Genomic DNA, 18110 nt, shown 5'->3' with positions numbered 1-18110 from the left:
TTTGAGGTGTCCTGGTTTTTGCTTTTTGAAATATGGCAACCCTGTTCTATATGCCCAAGCCACTCTTTGCCATCATATTCCCCCTGTCATGGAAATCTGGAGCCCTCTCCTAGTGAGTAGGAATAAGTGTAGGGATTGTGGGGGTGTGGAATTCTGCTACACCCACATTTAAAAGCAAGTCTATCCAATTCGCAGCTACCGGGGGAAAGTACGCAGATTGAAACATAGCCATCCTTTGAAACCCACATTTCTGCAGATCTGCAATGCCTTTCCCCCCATGTGCTAGTGTAAAGTATGCCTAAAAATGCATATTGTAGTGGGACAACACATACAAAAATGCATTGTATTAGGAGAAATCCTTCTGCAAAAATATGTACATTTGGAATAATTACATAAGAAACGTGTATATTAGGAGAAAATTGTACTGAAATGCTAGTGAATTTTCATGAAAGAAAAAAGAAAGCAAACTAATGTGGAAATTTGAAGAACTAAGAGTAAGATTGGGAAAGTGAGAAGAACTGAAACTGACTACTGTACATGAGTTTCCTTCTCTTCCTCCAACCACATGTTTAACCAGGGTTTATAACCCTATGTAACATGTGCTCAGGGAAGGGCAGAGAGGAAAACACCTGCAGTCCCCCCAATGTATATTTTTGTGTGGGAAGGCTCTCTGGAACTCCCTGCCTATTGATATTAAGCAGATGTGCCCTTCCTTTGATTATTTGGCTAAAACTCTTCAGACAAATAATTTCATTACCTATACGTGTTTTAAATGTTTTACTAATTTCATATTTGCTTTCAATGCTGGTTTTGTGGGCTGGTGTTGGGCATCCAGTGCTTTTTTCTGGGGGGGAACATACCCCTAAACATTTTGTGAATCTAAGTTTGGCCACATTGAGGGGCAGTATTTCAATATGAGTAGGGAAATGAGAGGGACGTGGGTGGCGCTGTGGATTAAATCACAGAGCCTAGGACTTGCCGATCGGAAGGTTGGCGGTTCAAATCCCCGCGATGGGGTGAGCTCCCGTTGCTCGGTCCCTGCTCCTGCCAACCTAGCAGTTCGAAAGCACGTCAAAGTGCAAGTAGATAAATAGGTACTGCTCTGGCGGGAAGGTGAACAACATTTCCATGCGCTGCTCTGGTTCACCAGAAGCGGCTTAGTCATGCTGGCCACATGACCCGGAAGTTGCACGCCGGCTCCCTCGGCCAATAAAGCAAGATGAGCGCCGCAACCCCAGAGTCGGCCACGACTGGACCTAATGGTCAGGGGTCCCTTTACCTTTAGGGAAATGAGAGTATCCCTAAAAAAATTTTTTTTAATAAAAAATGCACTGTGGGCATCTATTTGTGATTTGCACCCCAGAATGTTTATTCTGGAAGCTAACCTCAAATCTTTCCAAGACTGTTTGAGATGGTGTTTTTTTATTGCTTGCTTGCTTGGTGCTTATCTTTTTCAAGGCCATAAAGTGCCGGCATGTTAATGAGTGATATTGTCTAACCCAGCAAGAAGAATTCTGCAGAGTTGCTTACATTTTTCACTAAGGGCAAATTAGAAAGTTTACTGCTGGGGTTGGGAACCTTTTTCAAACGACCTGCAGTGCTCATACGTTTTGGACTACAACTCCCATCAGCAGGGGCCAGTATGGTCAGTGGTCAGGGATGATGGGAGATGTGGTCCAAGGTTAGAAGGGAGGCTGCATTACACAGTCACTTGGCGGATACTGACCATAGAAAAGGAAGCATCAGAGAAGAGCCATCAAGATTGGCTAGGTCAGGTCACATGGCAAGGTCTGATGATACTCATCAAAGCTTGCATGCAGCCTCCAGAGGAAGGCAGGGGCAAAAGTAGGCAATATTTCATCTGGGTCGAAGACCCAGTTGGGCACACACACATATCCAATGCACTTTTGCATACACACACACAGGCTGGGAACCTCAATGGCACCCCTCTGGAGGCTTCACCCGGGGCAAGAAACCTGGTTAGCCTCCCCGACCTGTAGCTACGACTCTGAAGGGAACATGGCCCCCAGAGGAAAAATGATTTCCCCACCTTTGGACTGCAGTTATCCAAAGACTGCATCCATCCCCACCTTGATTCATGCATTAGTACCATTGTTAATTAATTCTCCCCTAAACAATTTGTTCATTTTATTGCAAGCACAGTAGTAGTTATATTCTGCATAAGAATTAATCTGAAACTTGTTGCATGCATAAACAGGCCATTACTTACAGTGACAACAGCAGAGGATGGTAACATATTAGGAATGCAGATCTGGACAAATGCCAGGTAATGAGCTGAAGTGGGCCTATTTGCGTCGACCCAGGATCCATCCACAACAGGCTGAGACAGGCCTAGATTGTCCTGGGTCAGAACAGATCCAACTGGAGCAATGTGGATCTAGCAAAAGGAATGTGGCTGGGTGCCAGTGGATGGCGGGTTGGGGCTGACAGCATGATTGTCTTGCCTGATAGTACATTTATTTGGGAATTAAATAACCTGATTAAAAGCGCCTGTAACCTGAGGTACCACTGTATACCCCTTGATTGTAAATAAACAAAGTGGTTTACAAAAAGATAAAACAATGATTTAAAAAGTGTAAAACAGTCAAATACTGTAATAATAAAGATTAAAGTCCATGATAAACTAAAACAACAACAACAACAGATGAAAACACCCGTCAGCATCCTACCTATCTAGATAGGATCGCTTAAATAAAGATGTTTTTAACAGGTGTAAAAAACCTACAGCTAAGGCGCCTGCCTTACGTCAAAGGCACAGAGTTCCAAAGCAAGTGTCCCGGGGGAAAACGGGTCATGCTGTTTTGTTTTTTTCCTCATGAAAGAATGGTGACCATTTTGTACACTGTGATCTCATACGATTCCTCATGCCCCAAGGCGCATTCTTTGGGGCTGCAATCTTGTGTGGTGTTCCAAAATGTGTGTTTTTGGGTGCCATGCTGGAAAATGCACTTTTTCGCGGGGGGGCGGAGGGACATGGCATGAAATCACACGAAATTATGGCATACACAATGGACTCCATTCTCTAGCAAGAAAAAAAGAGGAGGCAGTCCTGGAAAATTGTGTCCCGGATTTTTTTGGTGTGGTATGTACGTTTGGGTTTGGAGGGTATGGTATTCTCTGGCACCTGTAACAATGCCAGTTCCACAGACTGAAATAATGGAGTGAAGGTACAGTGGTACCTCGGGTTAAGTACTGTACTTAATTCGTTCTGGAGATCTGTTCTTAACCTGAAACTGTTCTTAACCTGAAGCACCACTTTAGCTAATGGGGCCTCCTGCTGCCGCTGCGCTGCCGGAGCACAATTTCTGTTCGCATCCTGAAGCAAAGTTCTTAACCTGAAGCATTATTTCTGAGTTAGCGGAGTCTGTAACCTGAAGCGTATGTAACCTGAAGCATATGTAACCCGAGGTACCACTGTATATGGGTTTTACAGGCGATTTTACAGCTAAACGTGTCCCAGGCTCTATATACTAATAGTAACACCTTGAACTTGTCCCAGTAGCAGATCTCTGAGAAAAGGTGTTACAGGCTCAAAGCATCTCACTCCTGCTGCGGCTTCTCGTTGGCCCTGTTTCTGCAGCTTGGTATAGGGCTGCTGAATCAGGACCCAAAGATCCAATAGTTTGGGGAACACAGTTGGCAGTCTCTTAGTGCCACCTCTGCCCATCCACCTCCCCCCACCCTTTGGTTCATCCCTATGTTGTAAAGCCAAAACAATTCGAAACCAAATTTCTTTTCCAGGAACGTGAAATCCCACAGACAGCATACATTAAGCAAATGAATACACGGGTGTGTGTTTAATACAAATTCTGTATAATTTATCCTACTTCCATTAGTCCTGGGCAGAAATGAGGAGCTGTGTAGGGGCTCTGAGAGCGGTAACCCACCCCCCACCAGCCTCCTAGAAGTTTTAGCACCTGTTTGGGTGCCCTCCAACTCTTGGTTGATCATAGGGTAACTTCAGACCATCCAAGGGTCCCTATTTTCTAGGGGCAGTCCCGGATTTACAGAAGTCATCCTGGTTTGTGATTTAATCCTATACAACCTTCACAAAACACCTGAGAGCAATATAAGGAGGCCTTTTAATATTTTATTATGTTTTTATATACATATATGTATATATGTTGGAAGTCGCCCAGAGAAGCTGGGCAACCCAGTATATAATAATAATAATAATTGAACAGGATGTCCCTATTTTCATAGGGGAAATGTTGGAGGGTATGTAACTTGCTCTTTGCTTTTTTTAAAAAAAGAATGTTGAGGAATTCTCAGATTTTGTTGAATGCTGCACCTATTTACCACAACCTCTGCTTTCTCCTCCTGTAAAATTGTGACACCCCTTTCCTCACTGCATTTCCTTTTGACTCTGACGGTTTTGTAGGTGGTGCTTGATTAGCAGGTCAGCCAGAAGTTATGCCATTGCCTTACTCAGTCAGCGCTTTTGCCTGAGATGCCATAAGCACCACTCACATCATAAACATGGCTTGTTGAGTTCCATGCAGCTGTATAATTCCTCTTAAATGGAAAGAATCCCCAGCAGGGTCATGAATAAGCAATGCACGATCCAAGGCTGTGAGTTTCTAAGGTGTTTTGTTTGTTTGTTCGTTTACATCAAGAGCACCATAGTGTTGCAGACATTTTGATTATCCAATTTCAGAGCAAAGGTGAACGGAAAAGAAATGACAGTGTGTTCTGGTTTCACAGTCTGCATGGCAGATACATGCACCTGTAAACACGAATCTTGTTTAGGCCCAAAGCATGCCTTTCCCTCTCATGTTTTAGGTGAGCTACCCATACAGTCCAAGGGACGCAGGTGGCGCTGTGGGTTAAACCACAGAGCCTAGGACTTGCCGATCAGAAAGTTGAATCCCCGCGACGGGGTGAGCTCCTGTTGCTCAGTCCCTGCTCCTGCCAACCTAGCAGTTCGAAAGCATGTCAAAATGCAAGTAGATAAATAGGTACCACTCCGGCAGGAAGGTAAACGGCGTTTCCATGCGCTGCTCTGGTTCGCCAGAAGCGGCTTAGTCATGCTGGCCACATGACCCGGAAGCTGTACAGCGAGATGAGCGCTGCAACCCCAGAGTCGGTCACGACTGGATCTAATGGTCAGGGGTCCCTTTACCTTTACCCAGGCAGTCTGGTTGTGCATCCCCTTCTCTTCTCCTTTCTGCCTGCCTGCCTGCCTCCTCCTTTTGACAACCCCAAGTCACTCTGGGTAGACCTGCTTTCATCTGGGACTACCTCAACCCTCTCCATTTGAATCCCAAGTCAACCTGAATCAGCTCAGTTCAGTTCAGGATCCAGGATTCACCTGGAGCCACCACACAGCCCTAATTTATCCCCCACACCTTTAGTCAAAAAGGCTGTCGTTAAAGCTCAGAAAAATCAGTACTTAAATGGTCCCTGTCCTCAGACTCATTAAAAAGACATAACACTTGAGGAAATAGGAGTCAGGAGAGAAATGCAAGTTCAAGAATAAGTTCTTATAACACTTATTAGTTGAGTCTGGCTACCCATTCTTTTCTCACTCCTCAGCGTTCCCAGCCAATCATGAGCCACATTAAGATCAGTAGCGGTGTGCCCTGGTTAGGGATGTCAGAGAATTCCAAAGAAAGTAGAAATGGGAGTGGAAATTGCTGGCATTTGCTTATACATTCCATGTCAAGAATGGAAATCAATCCAGCAAATGCTGGATTGCTGCTCTTGCTTTTAGCCAACAAGTGATATTATTATTATTATTATTATTATTATTATTATTATTATTATTATTATTATTATTATTTCTATACCACCCTTCATCCTAGGATCACAGGGTGGTTTACTATATAAAAACACAAAAATACATAACATAGTAACAAACAAAACAATAACACCTCCACCCCATTTAAAAGGCCATTAATTGTTTAATTAGCCAATAATTGATTGCATTTTCTTTTGCATGTTTCTTTAGCACTGAGATGAATGGGGGGGGGGGAATATAACAGTAATATAACTTAATATTTTAATGTTAAATATTAATATTAATTTTAAATATTAATATTTTAATATTCCATTATTTTAATGTTGTATTTTATTTTTGTTTTTAAGTTGTAATCATTCATCTTGTTTTTATTATTGCTTGTAAGCCGCTCTGAGCCTGGCCTTGGCTGGGGATGGCGGGGTATAAATAAAAAAATATTATTATTATTATTATTATTATTATTATTATTATTATTATTACTTATACATCATATGATTTTGCCACAGTGGACAGTGAGATGAATAATGCGGTTTTAGGCAGAAGACGAACTGCAGTAGAATGGAAGCTGTGTTGCATGCAAAGGATGCAAGGTGGAGTGGGAAATGATGCCTTTTCTTGCTTCCCTAGTCCTGGGGGATTTAAATGTTCTCTTACTGGTTTCTGAATATTGCAATTTCTGATGTCCAATTTGTGTCCATTGATTCTTTTCCATGGGACTGTCCTATGTATTGATGCCACTGGTAGATTAGATTAGATTAGATTAGATTAGATTAGTCTAGGGCTAGGAAGATGTCTCAAGCATTTGATGCAAGCAACCATTTGATATGGAAGTCCTGAAGTGGAAAGTATACATGTGTGAATCTAACCTGAGTGTTGGTTCTTTCCATGTATCTTAGAGAAGGAATGCAGTTGGCTTGCTGCTGTTTCTCTGTTCTAGGGAGATTTTTCTTAGTGCCTTTTAGCTCTCTCAAGAATCTCCATTCCTGCCAAGTACGAAGTTAGTCTCTCAGATGTAAATTCCCCTGGAGAACTGAGCATTGCTGATCTGAACTGCTGACCTGCAAGATTCCAAAGCTAATGCCTTTCGCTGCTAGGAAATTGCTTTCACCACAGCAAGAACTTGCAATAATGGCAAATGCATGCATTTTGATTATTACTTTGTTTTCATTATTTATTTATTTATTTTGCATTTGAAGTGCTGTAAAACAAAGGCTTTTAATTTGGGCCAGAGATGCTGCTGCAAGAAATGTATTTCAATGGGACCCATTGAGCAAAGTCTATGGAACTCTGGCCTTGTCTCCATGATGGATTAGACAAATTCATGGAGGATAAAGCTGTGAGCGACTACTAGTTATGATGGCTACGTCTTACCACTCTACATTGTCAATAGGCTGCTGAATATAGGTTGCTGGAAATCACATTGTCAATAGGTTGTTGGGAATCGCAAGTGGGAAGAGTATTGTTGAATTCAGGTCCTGCTTGAAAGCTTCCCATAAGCATCTAGTTGGGGGAAGGATATCAGTGGTAAAGCAACTGTTTTGCATGCAGAAGGTCCCAGGTTCAACTCTCAGCATCTCCAGGTGTGACTGAGAGGCCCCTGTCTGAAACACTGGAGAGCCACAGCCAGTCAGTGTACTTAGTAATGAGTGAGATGGACCAATGATCTGACCCAGTGTAAGGCAGCTTCCTATGTTCCTGTGTAACAGGATGTTGGACTACATGGTCCTTTGTCCTGATACCGCAAGGCTCTTCTTATATTATTAAGGTCTAGGAAGAGTTGGCAGAAAGAAGAACTAGGATGAATTGTGAGGGTGGCAAGGAGATTGATGTTATGTGGATTTACAGTGGAGGCAGGCCCCTGTTTGGACTGGTAGGGCAGAAGGCAGGGAGGCCAACAGTGAGTGGTGCCAGAGCCAATGAAAGATGGAGTTCAACCAATTCTGGTTTCATCCTCATCTATGACATCATTTTACAAAGGTAATGTTAAGGCAGAGGTAACTGGCATCCAGGACCAGCCACCAGGCTAGTTGTAAGTAACGAGGCAGGCAGGTGGGAGCTGGCTGAAGACAGACTGTGTTTGGTGGGGCAGTGCCCCATTTACCCTAATAAACTAGTCTCAATTGGTGAGCAATTGTTTTGATCTGACCATAAGTGAAAGCACATGAGGCATTCCTTCGTGTGGTTTACAGTGCAATTCTATACACACCTACTAATACAGGGGTCAGCAAACTAAGGCCCGGGGGCCAAATGTGCCCCCCCCAAGCTCATAAATCTGGCCTGCGGACCCTGCCACCCGCTTACGTTGCAGCCGCATCACTTCATGGGGACTGACTTCCACAATGCTGGCATGGCTTCTGGGTGGGCAGCGCTGCTGGCGCTGCTTTAGATTGGCAGCATGAAGCTCCTGAAGCCAACCCAAAGCTGTGGACGGCTCTGGGCAGGCGGCGACGCTGATGCGGCTTCAGATTAGCTGGAGGAAGTACCTGCAGCCAATCCAAAGCCTTGCCACCTGCGGCTGAGGTAAACCTGGCGTGGCCATGGACAGAGAGGCTGGTGGGCAGGCTGTGGGTCTGGGCCGTGCCATGGGCATTGTGACAGGTGCGTCGTGGGGCTTCAGCTGGAGCTTGGCACACCTGCTGGCCCCATGCCTGGCACCTGGCTCAGTGCTGCTGGTGGCGCACTCGGCGGCTGCACTGGAGCAGCTGGAGGGTGAGCTGTGTGCCGCCTGCCCGGTGCTCTGCATGCGTGGCCTGCCCACTGACCTGGCTTAGATGACAGGCAGCAGCGCGTGGTGCATACCGCCTGGGAGCTCTGTGGAGATGGGCCAATGGAGTGGCTGCTGCTCGCCAACAAAGCCGGTGAGTGGGCAGTGCCAGGATGTGCTCCTGAGCACGTGTAGAGTGTGTTCCTCCTCCAGGTCAGGAGGCAGCTGTGGGACCAGCTTGTGGGGTATTTATATTTTTCAAAATATGGTTCAGCAACCCCCAAGGTCTGAGGGACAGTGGTCCGGCCCCTGATGAAAAAGTTTGCTGAACCCTGCACTAATCTCCATGTGTTCTGGGCTAATTTTGTGCTGCAGCAGGGAGTCTCTTCCACTCCTATAGGCTCCTGATATGATTTGGGACCCTCAGAAATCAAACAAGTTGGCAGAAATGAAAGAGAAGACTTGTCAAGTGATGGAACTATGTCTACAAAGCTCCCTTCCAACTGAGATGTCAATCCATCGAATTATTTAAAGGCTTTTTAAAAAACCTATTTATTCTTGCTGGTTTTTCCTTGAATTTATGCTGCTGTTGGCTGGCTGGATTATTTTGTTATATAGATGGAGCTTAGGAACATTACAGGTGCAGATTCAATTACTGTGCTGAAGAGCAGAACAGAAATGAAAAAGCAGGTTACCACAACAACCCACTAAAAAAGAAACAGACAAAGGAAACCCCAAGGACGATAAATCAGACCATCATTCCAGCAGCTGCTCCCATAAGAAAATAATAAGAGTCGTGCTTGATCAGACCAAGGGCCCATCTGGTTAAGCACCCTGTGACATTAGAATTGAGTACATTGTGATTGGGTCAGTCATACCAGAAGGGAATGAACAGGACCTGCAGCACAAGCTCAGCTCAGTATATCCTACCACCCAGCAGTTCTCAAACTTTGGGTCCCCAGATGTTGTTGGACTACAACCCCCATCATCCCCGAGCTCTGGCCTTGCTAGCTAGGGGTGATGGGAATTGTAGTTCAACAACATCTGGGGACCCACAGGTTGAGAAAGACTGAGAGAGAGGCAAAGGCGGGCACATATGGCCCACAGGCCTGAGGTTCCCTACCCTACCCTAGTCATATCCAAAGGAACTTTTCTCATATGCAGAAGCATAATATCATCCAACATAGAGCTGGGAGCAGCCTCCTCCTCAATCCAGGTGTCGGTACGGGATGTAAGGATATGTAGGCAATGGAACTAGTTATGTTTCCTTGATGTTGTAAACTTCTGGGGTTTCGAAAAGTTGCAGGGGTGATAGAGGCAGTTTGGGGGAAAGGGTATCCTCTGTGTCACAGGCCATGGTATAAAGGAGAACAAGGCAGGATTGGTGGTAGACTCGTTTCCTAGTTAATGAAATATTTATTTATTCCTTGCCATTACGGTTTTGCAATGCATTTGGAAAACCATTGCTTGCTTTATTCAAAGCAGGCTTTCTTTTTAAATGTGAACTGTAAAGGGCTATTAGGAGTTTGGGTTCCTTCATATCGCTGCTCCAGGAACTCTTTCCAGACAGAGCTTTTTGCCTGTAGCTCTTAGCTTCAGATACAGCTGGTATCCTCCATTCATAACAGCCTCCCAGGCAAAAGTCCCCTCAGCTATCTACCCCTTCTGCCTTCAGAATAGGTTTTCCTCAAACTGGTGCCCTTAAGGGCTGGTATTGATTGAATGCTTTGGGGGAAAAACAATCCAACCACATAACAATTTATCATCATACATAATGTCTACGGGCATCTATTTTCTTTTTCTCTCGTTCACTTTGCATTTCCAGGAAAGTGGCCACATGGTTGTTCTATTGATCTAACCCACGCTTAGGGAAGCTTTTTCAACTGAAGGTCCACATTGCCTTCTGGACCACCTTCCAGGGGCCACATGCCAGTTGCAGGGTGGAGCAATGAATGTGAATTTCACCTTTGTGCAGTAGTTTCTACACACATTCACATGCTCCTCACTATCCTCCATCAAGGCAAGGTAGAGACATTCCCAGAGTTCAAGGACACATTCCAGCCAGGCAAAAACACCCAATGATGTTATGAAGCAATGCCAGTGTGTTGTCTGGGAAATGTTGCAAGAACCAGAGAGAGGCCTGCATTTGGCCATTGGACCTGAGGTTCTCCACACCTGCTCTAACCACTAATAATAGTAATAGTGGTTGATGATTATGATAATACATCATTATTGCATTTCTCAGTAATCCTTACAACAGCAATGTAAGGTAAGCCAATATCTCTGCAGATATACACAACAGACAAAGAAAGGTGCCAGGGTCTTTAGGATCCCCTTTGACATGAGACCTGAGCAGGGGGGCTGGCTGGGTCAGGAGGAGCGACCAACAGAAAACTCCAGGTCGGGATCCAGGGCTCCGCCTCTGGAGGTGTTGGAGGCATGTTCTGGCTCTTCCACTTTGCCTATCACACCACCAACTCCACCTTCAGAGTTGTCAGAAACTATGGCCAGCCTCTCCTCTCTGGGGGGAGAAGGTTACCCCACCTGTCCCATCTACCTCTGAGGAGGCAGTTGTGCCTCCTCCATCACCCAGGTCAATGCAGATGTGAACAGACGGGGGCATGTTCAGCCTTGTCAGCTAAATTGTAGGTTGCTTCTCAAGTGCAAGGATCAGATCCGCTTGTTATGTTAAGTTGCAAGGTGTGTGTCATAGTTGGGTCAACTTCTTTGCTTGTGTTGCTATGTGTAGCACCAGCTGTGCCTTTGAACAGTGTTTTGCCTATGTGTTGCAGTAAAGATTTTGGTAGATGCTGCACCATGGGTTAAAGTTCTTCACTGAATGGAAGTTGTGACACTCTTCAGCTTCCTCTACCTGTCTAGGTTAGACCTTGCAGTACTCATGGCTGCCTGTCTCTGTGTTGTTTTATCTGTGCTTATCTCACCTTTCCTTGAAGGAGGAAAATTGGGAGGGGTGGAAGAATGGGAACAATTAGCCCGTCTCCCAGGAGAGCATTCAGGATTGCCAATGATCAGAGGTAGGTTTACAGAAACCTCCATATTCACGCCACAGGTGTAATGCTTTGACTGTAATTTGGTGGTCCAAATGGCTGGCAAGTATCGCTCTGCTTCTCTCCAGCCCCGTTTTGTCAACAAGATGTCCTGCAGCCTGAGAAGCACTTTCCTTCCTGCTTGGCATCCTGCAGGGCTGAGGGAAGTGGGCAGGTCGCCAGTCTCCGAAATGCCACTTTAGCTGCAAAACAAGATTAGGGAGATGTAATTGGTAATTTCTATCTCACTGCTCCCATTTCCTTCACTTGGCTGTCGCAGGGGCACTTTGTAGTTTGGTCATCACCTCCCTGGGTGATTTGACACACTGTGTTTTACGGAGCCTTGCATAATGGCCCTGAATCTGTCAGGTGCTCTTTAATTTTCATTCATCTCTTTCCTCCAGGGGATTTTCCCTCCCCTTTCACAATGGCTAGGCAGTGACTGAATTAAGTTTTAATAACTCAAAAGAAGCCAGGGCAGGGGGTGCTGAGTGTACAGAGCCACTTAGGAGCAATCTAACATTCTTGGATCTCGGATAGATCTCTTGGCCACCTGTGCAATTTCACTAACAAGGCAAAGTCTTGTAGTTTGGAACACTGCGCTCTAGGTGCCACATGGCCCAACTATTTTTGTGTGCATACTGGCTGGTAGGTGACTAAGGCGGTACACCTCTGGGGATCCATGCTTTACTAGGTTAATTGGCAAGAAGATTAAAAGTGATGCGAGTAGACGTAGGCCTGGCAATCATACCATCACAGAATTATAGAGTTGGAAGGGACCACAAGGATCATCTAATCCAACCCCCTGCAGTGCAGGAATCTTCAGCCCAATGTGGGGCTTGAACTCATAACTCTGAGATTAAGAGTGTCATGCTTTACTGACTGGACATTGCTATTGCTCATATTGCAGCATGTACTTGTTCTATGCTTGTTTTACACTGTGATATAATTTGAGGAGCGGGGGGAACTTGTTAGGATCAAGTCCCAACAAAGCCAGGTGTGAAACCTCTTGATAGTCAGAAGAGCTATGACGCCAAGACTAGTCAAAAGTGCAAGATGGTAAGGCCCAAGGCTAATCCAGTAGCAGGTAGTTCCAAGGGTGGAACGGTTGACCCAGTGTATGTGTATGACATCTGTATAGTTGTTGCAGTTATACTGATAACTACAACACGGTTCATGAATCAGGGGGAGGATGTTAGGATTCTTGCTCCCTGTTTGCAGTCATGAGATTGTTGTCTATCACATGACAGTGTGGAGCTAAGTCAGAATGCTCTGAGTGTGTTTTATGTAAAATAAAAGTAGCTTAGCCAAAATGCTGAGCTATTGAGTCTGGTACGCGAACCGCTAATACTCTGCAGGATTGTAAGTGTGCTGATGCTTCTTGGTATCAGTCGCTGTGATGTTCAGGCTGAAGAAAGCTCCCAAACGATCGACCAGGAGGGAGAGAACATGCCGGTTGGGCATGTGTCTCTACCAGGGTCCTACATGAGAGTAGGACGATCCTAACATAACTGGCCAGTCCTACATTAGAAGATTGAATAATAAAGATTTTGGGATACAGCTCATGTGGGCAAACTAGTCAATATGACACTAATAATAATAATAATAATAATAATAATAATAATAATAATAATAATAATAATTTATTATTTATACCCCACCCATCTGGCTGAGTTTCCTCAGCCACTCTGGGCAGTGTTAAATACAATATAGCATTAAATATTAAAAACAGGGCTGCCTTCAGATGTCTTTTAAAGAGAAGATAGCTGTTTATTTCCTTCACATCTGAAGGGAGGGTATTCCACAGGGCGGGTGCCACTACCAAGAAGGCCCTCTGTCTGGTTCCCTGTAACCTCACTTCTCGCAATGAGGGAACAACCAGAAGGCCCTCGGTGTTGGATCTCAGTTTCCTGGCTGAACATAAGAGAAGTTAAGAGAAGAGGGGGAGCTTTGCATACTTCTTTATGTCACCCCTCCTACTAGCAGATGTCAGATAAATGCATTCAGGCCTGCTTAATTCGGCATTCATTTATTTGGCCATCAGAAGCCTTGCTCCTTGGCAGAGATTTGGAGTTGAGTGTGATGGACAGAAGATGCAACCCTGGTCTCAGATGGATATTTAGCTAACTATCCAGGACTCCATGGCAATGCCAGCTCCCTAAATTTTACCCCTTTGGTAAAGGAGGGGGACCTGGATTTATCCCTTCACTGCCATTGTTGCCAACTGCTGCTGCTCACCAGCCTCATGATAAATATGCATAAAACTATGCATGACATGGAGACAGTGAACTGAGAAAAGGTTTTCTCTCTCTCACACAACACTGGAACTCATGAACATCCAATGAGAATGAATGTTGGAAGATTCGGGACGGATAAAAGGAACCACGACTTCACACTTTGCATAGTTTAACAGCTGAACTTGCTCCCATATGAGGCTGTGATGGTCATCAACTTGGATGGCTTTAAAAGAGGATTAGATAAATTACTGGAGGATAAGGCTATCTGTGGCTACTAACCCTGATGAATATTGTTATGAGTTCGTGGGTGGCAGACTCCCTGGATCCAGAAGATGTCGGAATTTCATTAAGGCTTGGGGTATTAAACTGAGTGTAAAGTTACAGATAGGTAGCTGTGTTGGTCTGCCATAGTCAAAACAAAAAAAAATTCCTTCCAGTAGCACCTTAAAGACCAACTAAGTTAGTTCTTGGTATGAGCTTTCGTGTGCATGAACACTTCTTCAGATACACTGAAATAGAAGTTTCCAGACCCTTCTATATAGTGAGAAGGTGGGGAGGGGTATTACTCAGAAGGGTGGTGGGAATGGGTGATTGGCAGATAGCTGTGATGAGCCTGTTGAGGACTCTTAACGACTGCAATAGGTCTTACAGGACTCTTAACGACTGCAATAGGTCTCACCCCTTGCTTTTTCCTGTAAGACCTATTGCAGTCGTTAAGAGTCGTCAACAGGCTCATCACAGCTATCTGCCAATCACCCATTCCCACCACCCTTCTGAGTAATACCCCTCCCCACCTTCTCACTATATAGAAGGGTCTGGAAACTTCTATTTCAGTGTATCTGAAGAAGTGTGCATGCACACGAAAGCTCATACCAAGAACTAACTTAGTTGGTCTTTAAGGTGCTACTGGAAGGAATTTTTTTTGTTTTGAGTGTAAAGTGTAAAACAACCCCTCGGGATGCGGGTGGCGCTGTGGGTTAAACCACAGAGCCTAGGACTTGGAAGGTCGGCAGTTCGAATCCCCATGACGGGGTGAGCTCCCATTGCTCGGTCCCTGCTCCTGCCCACCTAGCAGTTCGAAAGCACATCAAAGTGCGAGTAGATAAATAGGTACCGCTCCTGTGGGAAGGTAAACAGCGTTTCCGTGCGCTGCTCTGGTTCGCCAGAAGCGGCTTAGTCATGCTGGCCACATGACCCGGAAAAACTGTCTGCGGACAAATAAAGCCAGTAAAGCGAGATGAGCACTGCAACCCCAGAGTCGGTCACGACTGGACCTAACGGTCAGGGGTCCCTTTACCCTTTACCTTAAAACAACCCCGAGACCCAGCAAGTGTTAAGAGAAAGTTGATGGATCATTAAGAAAGCAAAAGGGGGGGGCGGCCTCTGGGCCAGATGGCAAATGAATAGGACCCCTCCTCCAGCTCTAAAAGTATTAGAAAGAAAAAGCCGTAATCTGAGGGCAGAGTTTGCTGTAATGTGGCCTAAAGGAAAAACCTGCAAGCTGGAAAGGCACAGAGAGGCATGGCTTATTTCTGCTTGAAATCAGGCAGCAGCTATGGGAGAAGCTAGACCCTTTTGGGGTTTTGATGCTGTGAATCCCTCTATCATAAGCTCAGGATATGAAGTGGACACTCGGGTTGAGAACATGATCTGTGCGGCAGGCACGCTCGCAACCCGCAGTGTTCACAACTTGCAGCGCCACATCTGCACATGTGCAGGTTGTGATTCAGCGCTTCTGCGCATGAACAAAGTGCAATTTACAGCTTCTGCACATGTTCAAGTGCCGAAACCTGGAAGTAACCTGTTCCGGTACTTCCGGGTTCGGCATGGTGCACAACCCAAAAAAACGCAATCTGAAGCGTCTGTAACCCGAGGTATGACTGTATATGCATGTAAATTAACCATAAACCAGAAGACATCACAGTCTCCACTGTTTCTCATTACCAAAAGGTAACACAAAGCCAGGGTGGGCACCTGGAACCTCTCACCTCTCAGGGATTGGGCTGGCATTCAACACTATGTTCTATATCCATATTCAAATCCCACACATCTTACTGGGTTGTCCCAACCTATATGGGCAGCTTCCAACGTATAAAAACATAATAAAACATTAAACATTTTTTTTAAAACTTCCCTATACAGGAATGCCTTCAGACGGCTCGGGGGTCAGATAATGGCATACCCTTCAACATTTCTCCAATGAAAATAGGAACCTCCTAAGGGAAAGCGGGACATTCCAGGGCTCTAATCAGAAACTGGGACAGTTTCTCTAAATCAGGAATGCGCCTGGAAAATAGGGACACTTGGAGGGTTTGTAGTTGCTGGAAACCACAGGAGGGGTATTATTTTGTTGTTAACGAAAACCAAGCACACGAAAGACACACACAAAATATGTCAGGAAAAAATACAGAAACAAATCTGATTTACAAAACAAGCTTGTGTGTACAGCTAATTAAAAGTTCACTTACCTGTTTCCTTAGTGCACCATTCTCTTTCTCTTACTGTGTCCCTGGTTCCTGCAAACTCCCCAGTGTCTCTTTTCATCAAGGCTTCATATTTGCTGTTCAGTTGCCCCCGAGACACTTCTCTCTCTCTCTCTCTTTCCAAATTGGCTTAGGGCCACCTGTTTACCAACAAACAGCATGTCCCTGGAGCAATATGCTGAATGAGAACAGCACAGGAGCCCATGGAAATACCAACATTCACTTGTGGAAATAATCACTGGCTTCTGGAGCCATAAAAGCCCAAAGAATGAAAACAAAACAACCAGTGGCAATGTTTGTTCAAACAGGCCTTCTGGGTGCCACAACCCATAAGGATTAAATAGCTACTACTCAGCCTTTCTGAGTTTTGATAATAGCTCCCACAGCAGACCGGAAGTGGTTTTAATTGAAGGCAGCAATTCAGACTGGGATAAACATAATAATAAGACTGAGGACCACATTCCTTTGTGGGCAAACCTCTGGGGGCCATGCAACAGTGGTGGGTGAGGCAAAAGCAGGTGTGGTCACATACCAGGGATGGAGAAAGCAGGCATGCTGAGTAGTGGGGGCTGAGGGTGTCTTCAACCCCCCCTCAATTTTCAAAGAGGAGGCTGGGTCACCCCAAAAAACCTTCAGGCCTGCTCCACCTCCTCCCTCCCTAACGGGGAGAAGCAGGCCAAGTGTGGAGCCCAGCTCTGAACTCTCTATTCCTCACCCGGTGCATGTGTACCAGCATCTTGGTGGTGGGGTGGGGGCACCTGCCCGTCCCCCCAGCACACAATCGCTCATGTGCTAGGCAGGGGTGGGACCCGTCACCTGGTGCATCACGTGATGTGCCCCCCTCCATGTGGCGGGCAAGTTAGCGCCCCTGGGAGAAGGAATTTGATTCAATTCACACTTACAGGTTAACCTATCTAAGTCATACTTCCCAAAACAATATGTGAACCAGAAGACAGCTATCCTTTGCAATTTGCACTGCTCTGAAATTTGCAATGCAGTTCTCCAGCTGAGTAGCGTGTTAAAAAATGCATGCTACTTGGGTAATGTGTGCGTAAGAGATATATATCAGTGAAAACAGCATACAAAATGTGGGTTATTTGGGGGGTGGGAATTGCTTTGCAGGAATGTGTATCAGACAAACTTGCAAAGAAAGATGTACAGTGGTACCTCGGGATGCGAACGGGATCAGTTCCGGAGCCCTGTTCGCATCAGGAACAGAAAATAAGACGTGACTGCACATCTGCATGTGTGCGTGTCGTGTTTCGCCACTTCCGTGCATGCGCGTGCCGTCATTTTGACTATCTGCACGCTCTGTTACTTCCGGGTTGCCAGGGAGCGCAACCTGAAAATACTTATCCTGAAGCGTACTTATCCCGAGGCATGACTGTACTCATTAGGAGAAATTCATGCTAAAATCGTGGTGAATTTTCAGAAGGACTTAAAAAAAAAAATCAAATAGATGTGGAAATGTGGGAAACTAAACTTAGGCACCATCTGCACTATACACCAAAAGCACTATCATGTTACTGTAAACAGCTGTGGTTTCCCCCAGAGAATCCTGGGAACTGTAGCTTAAAGGTCCCGAAAGCAACTAAGAGACTTTATTCTAGGAGAGCTACAATTCCCAGAGTGGTTTAGCAGCCAATCTTTCCCTCCCAGAGAACTCTGGGAATTGTAGTTGTGAGAGGGGAACAAGGGTCACATAATAATTTCCAACTACAATTCCCAGGATTCTTTGAAGGAAGCTACAGGAAAAGAGGGGGCTGAAACTCCTGGGGAAACCCCAAAAACAGTTCAGTGAAAACTGACCTGGCTTAGATGGCATGGAATGCTGATAGTTTGGAGGGAGGGAGTTGAAAACTTGTGGGAGGCTCGAAT

At 45.3% G+C, this 18110-nt stretch overlaps 1 protein-coding gene across 11 annotated transcripts in view; it reads left to right on the top strand.

Moving 5' to 3' along the window:
* KCNT1 (potassium sodium-activated channel subfamily T member 1) overlaps window positions 1-18110 on the top strand; it is a 214884-nt gene that overhangs the window by 100910 nt on the left and 95864 nt on the right. The window lies entirely within an intron of this gene.

This window comes from Podarcis melisellensis (assembly GCF_964234715.1).
Source record: "Podarcis melisellensis genome assembly, chromosome: Z".
Classification (NCBI taxonomy): domain Eukaryota; kingdom Metazoa; phylum Chordata; class Lepidosauria; order Squamata; family Lacertidae; genus Podarcis; species Podarcis melisellensis.
This window is presented reverse-complemented; position numbering and strand designations above follow the sequence as displayed.